At 45.7% G+C, this 12,033-nt stretch overlaps 1 pseudogene; it reads left to right on the top strand.

Moving 5' to 3' along the window:
• The first annotated feature begins 6,453 nt into the window (after nucleotides 1-6,453).
• Nucleotides 6,454-9,457, top strand: LOC140206280 (uncharacterized; annotated as a pseudogene).
• Nucleotides 9,458-12,033: the final 2,576 nt, after the last annotated feature.

Consider the following 12,033-nt stretch of genomic DNA (forward strand, 5'->3'; position numbering starts at 1 on the left):
GCCATAAGGACATTAAAAAGAAACCTGAACATCAGATTTATTTATGGATTAAGAGAAAAATTCTATCTGAAATGATATCACAGGATGGTTAAAGAAATCTATCAGGACAAGAGAAAGTAATTGCATGCAAGAAATAGACCCCTCATTTTTGTTTTATTTTTCAGCAAGATCTCAATACTATTGCCTGCACTAACCCCATGTTCCTTGATTCCCTTAAATAAATTTTTGCTTTCAACATATTCAATGACCAAGTATTCACAGCCCTCCAGGTGAACAGTTTTTTTTCTGTCTGTTTTCAGTGATCCTCTCTCATCACAAAACTCTATAAGGAGGATTGCTTGGAAACCGCAGTACTTATGAAAGCATTCAGAGATTCTGGATTTGTTCTGTATCTCAAACTTATTGACAGCTCCAAAGGGAAATGTCAAGAATTCCATGTTGACTTACCAACATATTCTTATATAATTAAAACCATTTAGAAACACAAATATTTGGCTTGGTAATAAACTTCTTGAATATTTCCACTTATCCTTGTAAGCGAAACAAGTGCTACACATGCCCTTACACTTCCTCCCTCACCACCATTCAGGGCCCCAGACAGTCCTTCCAGGTGAGGCGACACTTCACCTGTGAGTCGGCTGGGGTGATATACTGCGTCTGGTGCTCCCGATGTGGTCTTCTAAATATGGGCGAGACCCGACGCAGGCTGGGAGCCCGTTTTGCTGAACACCTACGCTCTGTCCGCCAAAGAAAGCAGGATCTCCCAGTGGCCACACATTTTAATTCCACGTCCCATTTCCATTCTGATATGTCTAACCACGGCCTCCTCTACTGTAAAGATGAAGCCACACTCAGGTTGGAGGAACAACATCTTATATTCCATCTGGGTAGCCTCCAAACTGATGGCATGAACATTGACTTCTCGAACTTCCGTTAATGCCCCACCTCCCTTTGGTACCCCATCCATTATTTATTTATTTATTTATTTATTATTAATTTTTTTTTTCTGTCTTCTATTTCTCCCTCTGTCCCTCTCACTATACCCCTTGCCCATCCTCTAGGCTTCTCCCCTCCCCCTTTCTTTCTCCCTGGGCCTCCTGTCCCATGATCTTCTCATATCCCCTTTGCCAATCACCTGTCCAGCTCTTGGCTCCATCCCTCCCCCTCCTGTCTTCTCCTATCATTTTGGATCTCCCCCTCCCCCTCCCACTTCCAAATCTCTTACTAGCTCTTCCTTCAGTTAGTCCTGACGAAGGGTCTCGGCCCGAAACATCGACTGTACCTCTTCCTAGAGATGCTGCCTGGCCTGCTGCGTTCACCAGCATTTTTTATGTGTGTTTCTTGAATATTTGGTTATATATGTTTGTGCTCCTACATCAAAGTCAAATTCAAGTTTATTATTATATGCAGGGAAGTGATCCACATGCAATTTCCAATGTGAGAAAAAGCTCAATACGAATCTTATGAAGCTTGCTTCAACCAATTCTGAAAAGCCAAATGTGACCTGCTCTCAGTCAAAATGTAGTCTCCTTGATTTAGGGCTTCAGTTCTGAGAGACACAATGCTAAAAAATACATTGTTTGAGGTGAGAGCTGTGTCAATGGGTGACAATTGATTGCATTCAGAGAGTGAATTAAGGAAATGCATTCAGAAACATTAAATATAGCAAAGAGAAGCGAGATCATTGTTTCACCAATTACGTACTGAGCTCTTCACCATTATGCCAATCATTTTGCTTCAGAGCTCATTACTTCCATTGGCCATTCAAGGACTTGTGGTTTGAACTAACCATAAACCAACTAAATCTTCTAAACACAAGAGATTATTAAAATGCTTGAAATCCAGAGTAACACACACAAAATGCTGGAGGAATTCAGCAGGTCAGGCAGCATCGATGGAGAGGAATAAACAATCGACGGTTTAGGACAAGATCTTTTATCAGAGCCTGGCTGTTTACTTTATATGATGTAAAACTGGAACAACTGTCACTATTCCCATTCAAATAGAAACAAAAAATACTATCAGCCCATCTTTCAGGTCCTGCAGAAACCAATTTTCCTTTGTAGTATAATAGAATCATAGAATAGTTACACACAGGAGAAAGCCACTTGACCTAGCAAATATGTACTTCACTATAGATAAGCCTGGAATTTTTCCATTCTTTCTTTGGATTTATTGAATAAGCCCTCACTGGAATCTCTCACTGGTGACCTTGTAAGGTTATTTCAAAATGCACAGCGAATGCATTTAATAGAATAAAAATCCTATATCTATTGCAGGGAAACAGGGATCAGAGGAAATGGAAGGCTAAGGAATCCCTAAACAATTAAAATCATTCACCTTCCTGCAGCTTCTCTGGTGCTATTTCTGTCTACAACCTGGTTTCAAATCTGGCCATGATGATCTGAGTGAATGTTAAGATCATCACACATTTATGACAGAAAAGGGACATTTAAGAAACTCGTAGGTAGGCACAAACATAGATGATAGAAAAATGGAGAGCTACGTAGGAAGGAAGGAGTAGATTGATCTTAAAGTAGGTTGAAAGGCCTGCATAACATTGTGAGCCAAAGGACCTGTACTGAGCTGTAAAGTTCTATGTTCTAAAATCAAAAACTGCATGGTCCAAGTTAGAATTTGATCTTAGCATATCATTAGTGCAAAAAAAACAAACATCTACCATTCTGCTTACTGTTTCAACTGCTGGGGACAGGATGAAAATTACCCTCAAGTTTAGATCAATATTATTTATTTGTTTATTTCATTTAGAGATCATCATCATCAGGTGCCGTGCCCAGTTTGAGCTTTGACTGCTATGGCTCACACACTCCTATTTCGGGTCAAGTGGATCAAGTCATTGGTTATTCACTTCCAGTTCTCTGGCTGCTGTCTCCATCATCACTTGTCATTGTCTTCCTCTTGCTTTCTTCCCTTCAATCTTTCCCATGATTACTGTGCATTCTAACTCCTCTTTCCTAATCACATGTCCAATGAAGTTATGCTGCCTTTTCATGATCTCATATATTATTTCTATTTTTGTGTTTGCTCTGTTCATGACATCCTCATCAGATATTCGTTTTGTCCATGATACTCTTTGTATCCTCCTCAAAAACCACATCTCTGCTGCTTCGATTCATTTCCTCATGTTACTAGATATTGTCCAACATTCTGAGCCATATAACATAACTGGATAAACATAACATTTCAGTGCTCTGAGGCGAGTTGTATTGGTCGGTATACTCTTCATTCTTGTAAAGGTGTCTTTTGCCATCCCTATTCTTCTTTTGATGTCCATGTCGCACCTGCCATCTGATGTCAGCCAGCTTCCTAAGTAGCAAAAGTTCTATACTTGTTTTATGTCTTTCACATTTATTCTCAGCCTGCAGATAGAATTCTCCTTCTTTTTGGATATCACCATACATTCTGTCTTTTTGCAATTGATAGATAGACCCATTTTTGCACTTTCTTCAACAACTATATCAATTAAGTTTTGTAGTTCTTCCTCTGTACTTGCAATTAACACAGTGTCATCTGCATATCTGAAATTATTGATGTTTTCACCGCCAACTTTAACTCCCAAGATATCTCTTATTTTTTGTAATATTGTCTCACTATACAAATTAAATAAATCAGGGAAGAAAACAGACCCTTGTCTAACGCCTCTCTTGATTTTCATAAACTGACTCACTTCTCCATCTATTCTTACAGCAACAGTTTGTTCCCAGTACAGATTTCTGATTAGGAGGAGGTCTTTTGAATCTAGATCTAGAGTTTTCTGTAATATTTCAAATAACTTAGAGAGACAGAGTGGAATAGGCCATTCTAGCTCTTCGAGCTGCAATGCCCAGCCACCCCCAACAAACCTGATTTAACTCTGACCTCATCACAGGAAAATTTATAATCACCAATTAACCCACCCTGTACATCTTCACACTGAGGGAGGAAACCAGACAACCCAGAGCAAACCCGTATATTGCACACACTCCTGAGAGGGGACACTGGGATTGAACTCTAAACTCAAGCGCCCCGAGCTGTAATAGTGTTGCACTAACTGCTATGCTACCCTTGTTATATTCAGGAGCAATGGCTGGAGAGCTCGCTGTGAGCCAGTGGAAGTTGGTTGCCGGGGCTTTGCTGGCCATTCATTACAGCGGGCTCTAAAACTCCTTGGAGTTAAAGGACTGCAGTGCAGAAGAGCCACCAAGAACATTCTGGAGGCTTCTGAAAAGGCCTCGCGGTGGCTGTGGATCCAGAGGGGGGATCCGTGGATTTGTGCGCCACTTGGACACAAGTCGGGGGCTGATCACCCCCGGCTGGGTCACCTGGTCGAGGTTGTCTGATGATTAAAGACCCGAAACCCCCCATGACCTAGGGTTCATCACTGAAAACGTGTCCAAGTAGCACCAGAAAGTGAATTCTGTGACCTGCAGGAAAGTCTGGGTGACGACCATGAACAGAATAGTGACGGCTGGAGAGACAGCAGACAGCACGGAAAGACAGCAAACGGGGCAGCAAGGCCTAGCACCCTGAACTGCAGCTCCTGTGAGGGAGCACCCAAACAAGCTACGAAGAACGCTTCTGAAACATACCCCCAGGGATGCCCGAGAGGGGGGAGGATAAGCATCCCAATCGGACAGACCTATTGGCAATGACTCAAGCAAACGGACAATTGACTGTGAGCGTAGTCTGTGTCTGCGGCAAGGTATGCAAGAACCTGTGAGGTCTGAAGATCGTAAACACGAGGAATTCTGCAGATGCGGGAAATTCAAGCAACACACATAAAAGTTGCTGGTGAACGCAGCAGGCCAGGCAGCATCTCTAGGAAGAGGTACAGTCGACGTTTCAGGCCGAGACCCTTCGTCAGGACTAACTGAAGGAAGAGTTAGTAAGAGATTTGAAAGTGGGAGGGGGAGGGAGAAATCCAAAATGATAGGAGAAGACAGGAGGGGGAGGGATGGAGCCAAGAGCGGGACAGGTGATTGGCAAAAGGGATATGAGAGGATCATGGGACAGAAGGCTAAGGGAGAAGGAAAAGGGGGAGGGGGGGAAACCCAGAGGATGAGCAAGGGGTATAGTCAGAGGGACAGAGGGAGAAAAAGGAGAGAGAGAGAAAGAATGTGTGTATATAAATAAATAATGGATGGGGTACGAGGGGGAGGTGGGGCACTAGCGGAAGTTAGAGGAGTCAATGTTCCTGCCATCAGGTCTGAAGATCCACCAGACAAAGATGGCCTGCTTGAGGAGGGAACAAGTGAAGCAACTCACAGGAGCAGTAGCTAGGCAGTGACGAGTGGGGTACCTCAAGGCTCAGTGCTGGGACCCCAGTTGTTTACAATGTATATTAATGACTTAGATGAGGGAATTAAATGCAGCATCTCCAAGTCTGCGGATGACACGAAGCTGGGCAGCAGTGTTAGCTGTGAGGAGGATGCTAAGAGGATGCAGGGTGACTTGGATAGGTTAGGTTAGTGGGCAAATTCATGGCAGGTACAATTTAATGTGGATAAATGTGAGGTTATCCACTTTGGTGGCAAGAACAGGAAAACAGATTATTATCTGAATGGTGGCCGATTAGGAAAAGGGGAGGTGCAACGAGACCTGGGTGTCATTGTACACCAGTCATTGAAAGTGGGCATGCAGGTACAGCAGGCGGTGAAAAAGGCAAATGGTATGCTGGCATTCATAGCAAGAGGATTCAAGTACAGGAGCAGGGAGGTACTACTGCAGTTGTACAAGGCCTTGGTGAGACCACACCTGGAGTATTGTGTGCAGTTTTGGTCCCCTAATCTGAGGAAAGACATTCTTGCCATGGAGGGAGTACAAAGAAGGTTCACCAGATTGACTCCTGGGATGGCAGGACTTTCATATGATGAAAGACTGGATCGGCTAGGCTTATACTCTCTGGGATTTAGAAGATTGAGGGGGGGATCTTATTAAAACATATAAAATTCTAAAGGGATTGGACAGGCTAGATGTAGGAAGATTGGGGAAGTCCAGAATGAGGGGTCACAGTTTGAGGATAAAGGGGAAGCCTTTTAGGACCGAGATTAGGAAAAACTTCTTCACACAGAGAGTGGTGAATCTGTGGAATTCTCTGCCACAGGAAACAGTTGAGGCCAGTTCATTGGCTATATTTAAGAGGGAGTTAGATATGGCCCTTGTGGCTAAAGGGATCAGGGAGTATGGAGGGAAGGCAGGTACAGGGTTCTGAGTTGGATGATCAGCCATGATCATACTGAATGGCAGTGCAGGCTCGAAGGGCCGAATGGCCTACTCCTGCACCTATTCTCTATGTTTCTACGTTTCTACTACTACAAGCTCTGTGGTGCTGACTACAGAAGCTGGTCAGACGGAGGAGGAGCCTGGCTGAAGTTACCTCACAGTGCCTGGAACCTCCAAGCAACACTAGTCCCCCCAGTGAGCAGGAAGTCAAAAAAGCATCAGGCGAAGTGGCCTGCTGCTAACAAGGAGTAGCTCCAGTTGGATGAGGATGTAGACAAGATTCTGGAGGCGATATCGAAGGACAATGCTGACCATAGGCTCTGGACTATGTGCACCCTCATAATGAGCATAAGCTCAGAACGGTTTGGCATCAAGGAAAAGAATGGAACAGGTAATCCAGCGAGACCAAACCGGCAAGAACTGAAGATCAGTCAGCTGAGACAAGAACTCAAATCTCTGAAGCATCAATTTAAGCTGGCCAAGGAGGAGGAGAAGACTGCCCTGTCAGACCTCACAGATATCATGAGGAGGCTCATCACACTCAGGCGGGCTGAGTGGCACCGAAGGAAGGGCAAGGAGAGGGCCCAAAAGCACAGTGCTTTCATTACCAATCCCTTCGGCTTCACCAAGGGGATACTAGGACAGAAACAAAGTAGCCACCTCCATCTCAGTATCACTTTCAGTGACAGCTCAAGAGAGCAGGACCTCGGCCTATATGAGGCACTGGTGACACCTCCAGAACCGGTGACCCAATTCGACATCTGTGAACCCCCCCTGAAGGAGGTCAAAGAAGCAGTCAAAGCAGCAAGTGCAAGTTCTGCCCCTGGCCCCAGCGAAGTGTCTTACAAAGTCTACAAGCAGTGCCCAAGGCTCCTTGTGCGACTCTGGAAGATCATAAAAGGTGTTCCGGCAGAGAGGAAAGGTCGCTGCTCAGTGGAGGCACGCGGAGGGTGTCTGGATACCAAAAGAGGAGGATTCAAGCAACATCGATCAGTTTTATATTATCTCGCTGCTCAGCGTTGAAGGAAAGATCTTCTTCAAGATTGTGGCCCAACATTTAACTGAGTTCCTCTTGAAGAATGGATACATAGACACCTCAGTACAGAAAGGGGGAGTCCCTGGAGTACCTGGATGCCTAGAGCACACAGGAGTGGTGACCCAGCTGATCCGGGAGGCAAGGGAGAACAGAGGAGACCTTGCAGCACTCTGGCTAGGCCTAACCAACGCCTATAGATCCACCCCACACAAGCTCTTTGAAATAGCACTAAGACACCATGTTCCAGAGATGATCCAAAACCTCATTCTGGACTATTACAGCGACTTTAGGTTGAGAGTGTCCTCAGGGTCAGTAACATCTGCCTGGCATCGGCTGGAGAAGGGCATAATCACTGGCTGCACAATCTCGGTGTCACTCTTCTCATTGGCCATGAACATGAATGTCAAGTCAGTGGAGGTGGAATGTAGAGGCCCCAAGTCTAGATCTGGTACTCGGCAGCCCCCCATAAGAGCATTCATGGATGACCTGGTGGTGATGACAACATCCGTCCCTGGGTGCAGATGGCTCCTTCAAGGGCTGGAATGGCTCATCTCATGGGCAAGGATGAGCTTTAAACCAGCCAAGTCCAGGTCTCTGGTCCTGAAGAAGGGAAGAGTGGCCAACTGGTTCCGCTTTACCCTGGGAGGGATCCAGATTCCAACGGTGACAGGAAAACCAGTCAAGGTCCTGGGCAAGATCTTCGACAGTTCCCTGAAGGACACAGCCGCCCTTCAACAAACCAGGAGAGACTTGATAACTTGGCTCACCGTGATTGACAAATCGGGGCTTCCAGGAAAATTCAAAGCCTGGATATACCAACACGGAGTCCTGCCAAGGCTACTCTGGCCCCTTCTAGTCTACGAGGTGCCAATGTCAGCAGTGGAGGCTCTGGAGAAGACCATCAGTCAGTTTCTCCAGACGTCATTGGGTCTCCCCCGGACCTTGAGCTGCATTGTCCTGTATGGGTGTTCCGCCAAGCTGCAGCTCCCCGTCAGCGGCCTATCAGAGGAGTTCAAAGTCACTCGAGCCAGGGAGGTTATGATGTACCGAGACTCCTCTGATGTTAAAGTCGCTTCAGCAGGAATCCGCGTAAAGACCGGAAGGAAGTGGCAGGCACAGGAAGCTGTCGACAGAGCAGAGGCACGGCTGCAGCACAACATCTTGGTGGGCACTGTGGCGGTGGGGCGGGCGAGACTGGACTGTTTTCCCAAACCACGCTACGACAAAACCCGTGGAAAGGAGAAGCGTCAACTGGTTTGGAAGGAGATACGAGCAGGAGTGGAGGAAGAACGATACAGCAAGATGGCCGGCATGTACAAACAAGGCGCCTGGACTAGATGGGAGCATGCGGAACCTCGCAAGTTCACCTGGACAGAGCTCTGGAGAGCCGAACCATTGCACATCAAGTTTCTCATCCAATCAGTCCATGACGTTCTCCCAAACCCGGCCAACCTGCACAGGTGGGGCATGGCAAACACTCCAGCATGCCAACTGTGCCAGAAGAAGGGCACTTTGGAACATATCCTAAGTTGCTGCCCAAGGCATTAGGGGAAGGGCGAACCCGCTGGCGCCATAACCAAATCCTAAGGTCTATGGCAGATGCAATCAGCACAGCGATTCAAGACAGCAAAAATCAGCACACTCACAAACAGTCCATCACCTTTATTAGAGCGGGGGAGAAGACTCAACATCGGCCTAGCTCCTCGGGAGGGCTTCTTGCCACTGCACGAGACTGACAGCTCCAAGCAGACCTAGGGAGGCAGCTCAGGTTCCCAGAGAACATTGCAGCCACTCCGTTCCGCCCGGATATAGTGTTAATATCGGAGTCTACAAAGCAAGTAGTCCTGCTGGAACTTACTGTCCCCTGGGAAGACTGGATTGAAAAGGCCAACGAGTGCAAGAGGGCTAGATGCACAGATCTTGTTGCAGAATACTGGAGCAGTGGCTGGAGAGCTCGCTGTGAGCCAGTCGAAGTTGGGTTCCGGGGCTTTGCTGGCCATTCATTACAGCGGACTCTAAAACTCCTTGGAGTTAAAGGACTGCAGTACAGAAGAGCCACTGAGAACATTCTGGAGGCTGCTGAAAAGGCCTCGCGGTGGCTGTGGATCCAGAGGGGGGGATCCGTGGATTAGTGCACCACTTGGACACAAGTCAGGGGCTGATCACCCCCGGCTGGGTCGACCGGTCGAGGTTGTCTGATGATTAAAGACCCGAAACCCCCTATGACCCTGGGTTCATCACAGAAGACTTGTCCAAGTAGCACCAGAAGGTGTATTCTACAACTAGGAATAACAACACTGCATGAGCATCATTTGGTCCAATAATGCTGGACAATCCAGTGACTCTGAATCATGTCATGAGCTTTTGAAAGACTGATCAAAGAGATGATTACACAATCAGTTGACTGATCTAATGCAAATTTCTGATGGCCCCAAGTTGGAAGTTGTATAGTGAGGAAATTAGAGCCTCTTTCTCTGCCAATGTCAAAGCAACATATACCATGAATTTGTGATTCAGCACTAAACAGAGACATTCTTCCAACAGATTCAACAGGTCCTCGAGCTCCATACAAAACTCTTTGTAAAAGTTTAGGTGAGTGCTTGGGGTCCATTGGAGTGATCTGGTTCTACACAACTTGAGGCTGTCCATTGGTCAGGTCGACCATGCTGCTGTTTACATGAAACACAAGCCAGGGCATTACGATATGGAGAGCAAGCTGTTGCCCACACGGCAGACTCCCCTCTCCACGCAACATGCACAACGCGCTGGAGGAACTCAGCAGGCCGGGCAGCATCCGTGGAAACAAACAGTCAACGTTTCGGGCCAAGACCCAAACGTTGACTGTTTGTTTCCACAGATGCTGCCCGACCTGCTGAGTTCCTCCAGCGTGTTGTGCGTGTTGCTTTGACCCCAGCATCTGCAGAGTATTTTGCGGTTACGATTCCCCTCTCCACGCATCTGATGAATCCAAGGGGACAGTAGAAAGTGATGCAGTTTGGCATCAGTGGCATTGTGGGAATTGCCAGTCAGCATTGAACTCAACGTAGGACAGCCTTAGGGATTCCAGCTCTGGTGTTTTCCTCAGAGTATACTCCAAAAGCCTTCCCTATGAGTGGGTATAGCCGAAAGACAGCAGAGGTTTGAGATCTGAGTTTTCCTTCTCCTAGAGGAGTTGATAACCAAGACTGACAAGCCTCCTCTGTCCAAAGTGACTGGTTTTAAGGCCAGTAACCTGCCTTTGCCCCTTCTCCTGTCAGTAGAAATGGTTCTGCCAGGCTCAGTAGCTAAGCCACGAGTGAAGGCCAGGAGCTGGACTTGTTGTCAGAGGAGATGTGAGACTCACACCGCTTATCGCCAATACCTCCCTCAGTTATGACAACCTCAGGAACCCATTCTATACATGAGGTCTAAACAAATCTTTCTATTCTAAATGTATCCCCTTGTTGCTCTTCCAACAATCAGAAATGGTGTGATCCTCATTTACAAATTTACTCTGGAATCTTGAAATCCCAGCTCAATATTTACATTGAAACAGAATGCTTTCAGTGCCCAATCCAAAATGTAAAATTGAATCATCATCACAACTACAAGTCTTGTTCTATATGCAATCCAGATTGAGGAGTATCTTCACTAGAAGAGATGTTTTGCCTTGCTGTATGGCCACTAAAATGATTAAACAATGCCACAGATGTGAAATGGAGGTCATGGATCCATCCCCGATAAATTCCATTATCTGCATAAGTCTGAGAAAGGTATAACAATGAAGCAATTGAGCTCTTCTTAGTCAGCTTGACTAAACAGAGCCTTGTGATTGCCATTACATAAGAACATAATAAATAGGAGCAGGAGTACGCCTCTAGTCCATTGAGACTGCTCCGCTATCCAATAAGATCATGGCTGATCTGGCTATGGACTCATCTCCACCTACCGGCCTTTTCCCCATAACCCTTAATTCCCTTACTGTGCAAAAATCTATCCAACCTTGTCTTATATATATTTACAGAGGTAGCCTCCATTGCTTCATTGGGCAGAGAATTCCACAGATAAACAGATAACAGTATTCACTGTTGATCAAATATAACTGGTCTCCAAATTTACAATTATCAGTTTACACTTTCCACTAGTCCTGGAAATTTAGTGCAATATTTTAAAACTGAAAGAGAACGATTAACAACAACTCAGAGCTCTTCTATGTTCTAATTATAATTTATTGAAACCAATTGAGATTGGTTAGTACCTTTTTTCAAAGAAAACATACAACGTATTACTGGGTTTTTAATTTTGGTTATCATCATTCTTGATGAGGAACAAAAAGCCTGGATCGAGAATTTAGATTAAGTTGTGCTCGTTTTTTTTTTTTGGCGCAATGCCAGATCAATTTTATTCAGAAATAAATTGAATTTGTTATTGTTTCCTGTTGAAATTACACTAATCACTCCTCAAAATTGGATGGGGCACTTCCAGATTTGAATCATGCTCCCATGCCTGCTATTTTCCAAACCTAATGATCCCAGGCATCACAGAAAGCTTGTTTGAGCAGCATCAACATAAACTGGAGCCAAAAGCTTCAGACAAGAGGCGGCACGGTAGCATAATGGTTAGCACATCGCTTTACAGTCCTGGTGAGCTGAGTTCAATCTCTGCCGGTACCTGTAAGAGCATGTATGTTCTCCCTAAGACTGTCCCGTGATTAGGCTAGGATTAAATTGGAGGATTGCTGGAGAGTGCAGCTCAAAGGGCCAGAAGGGCCGACTCCACATTGTACGTCAATAAAT

This window comes from Mobula birostris, chromosome 12, assembly GCF_030028105.1.
Source record: "Mobula birostris isolate sMobBir1 chromosome 12, sMobBir1.hap1, whole genome shotgun sequence".
Classification (NCBI taxonomy): domain Eukaryota; kingdom Metazoa; phylum Chordata; class Chondrichthyes; order Myliobatiformes; family Myliobatidae; genus Mobula; species Mobula birostris.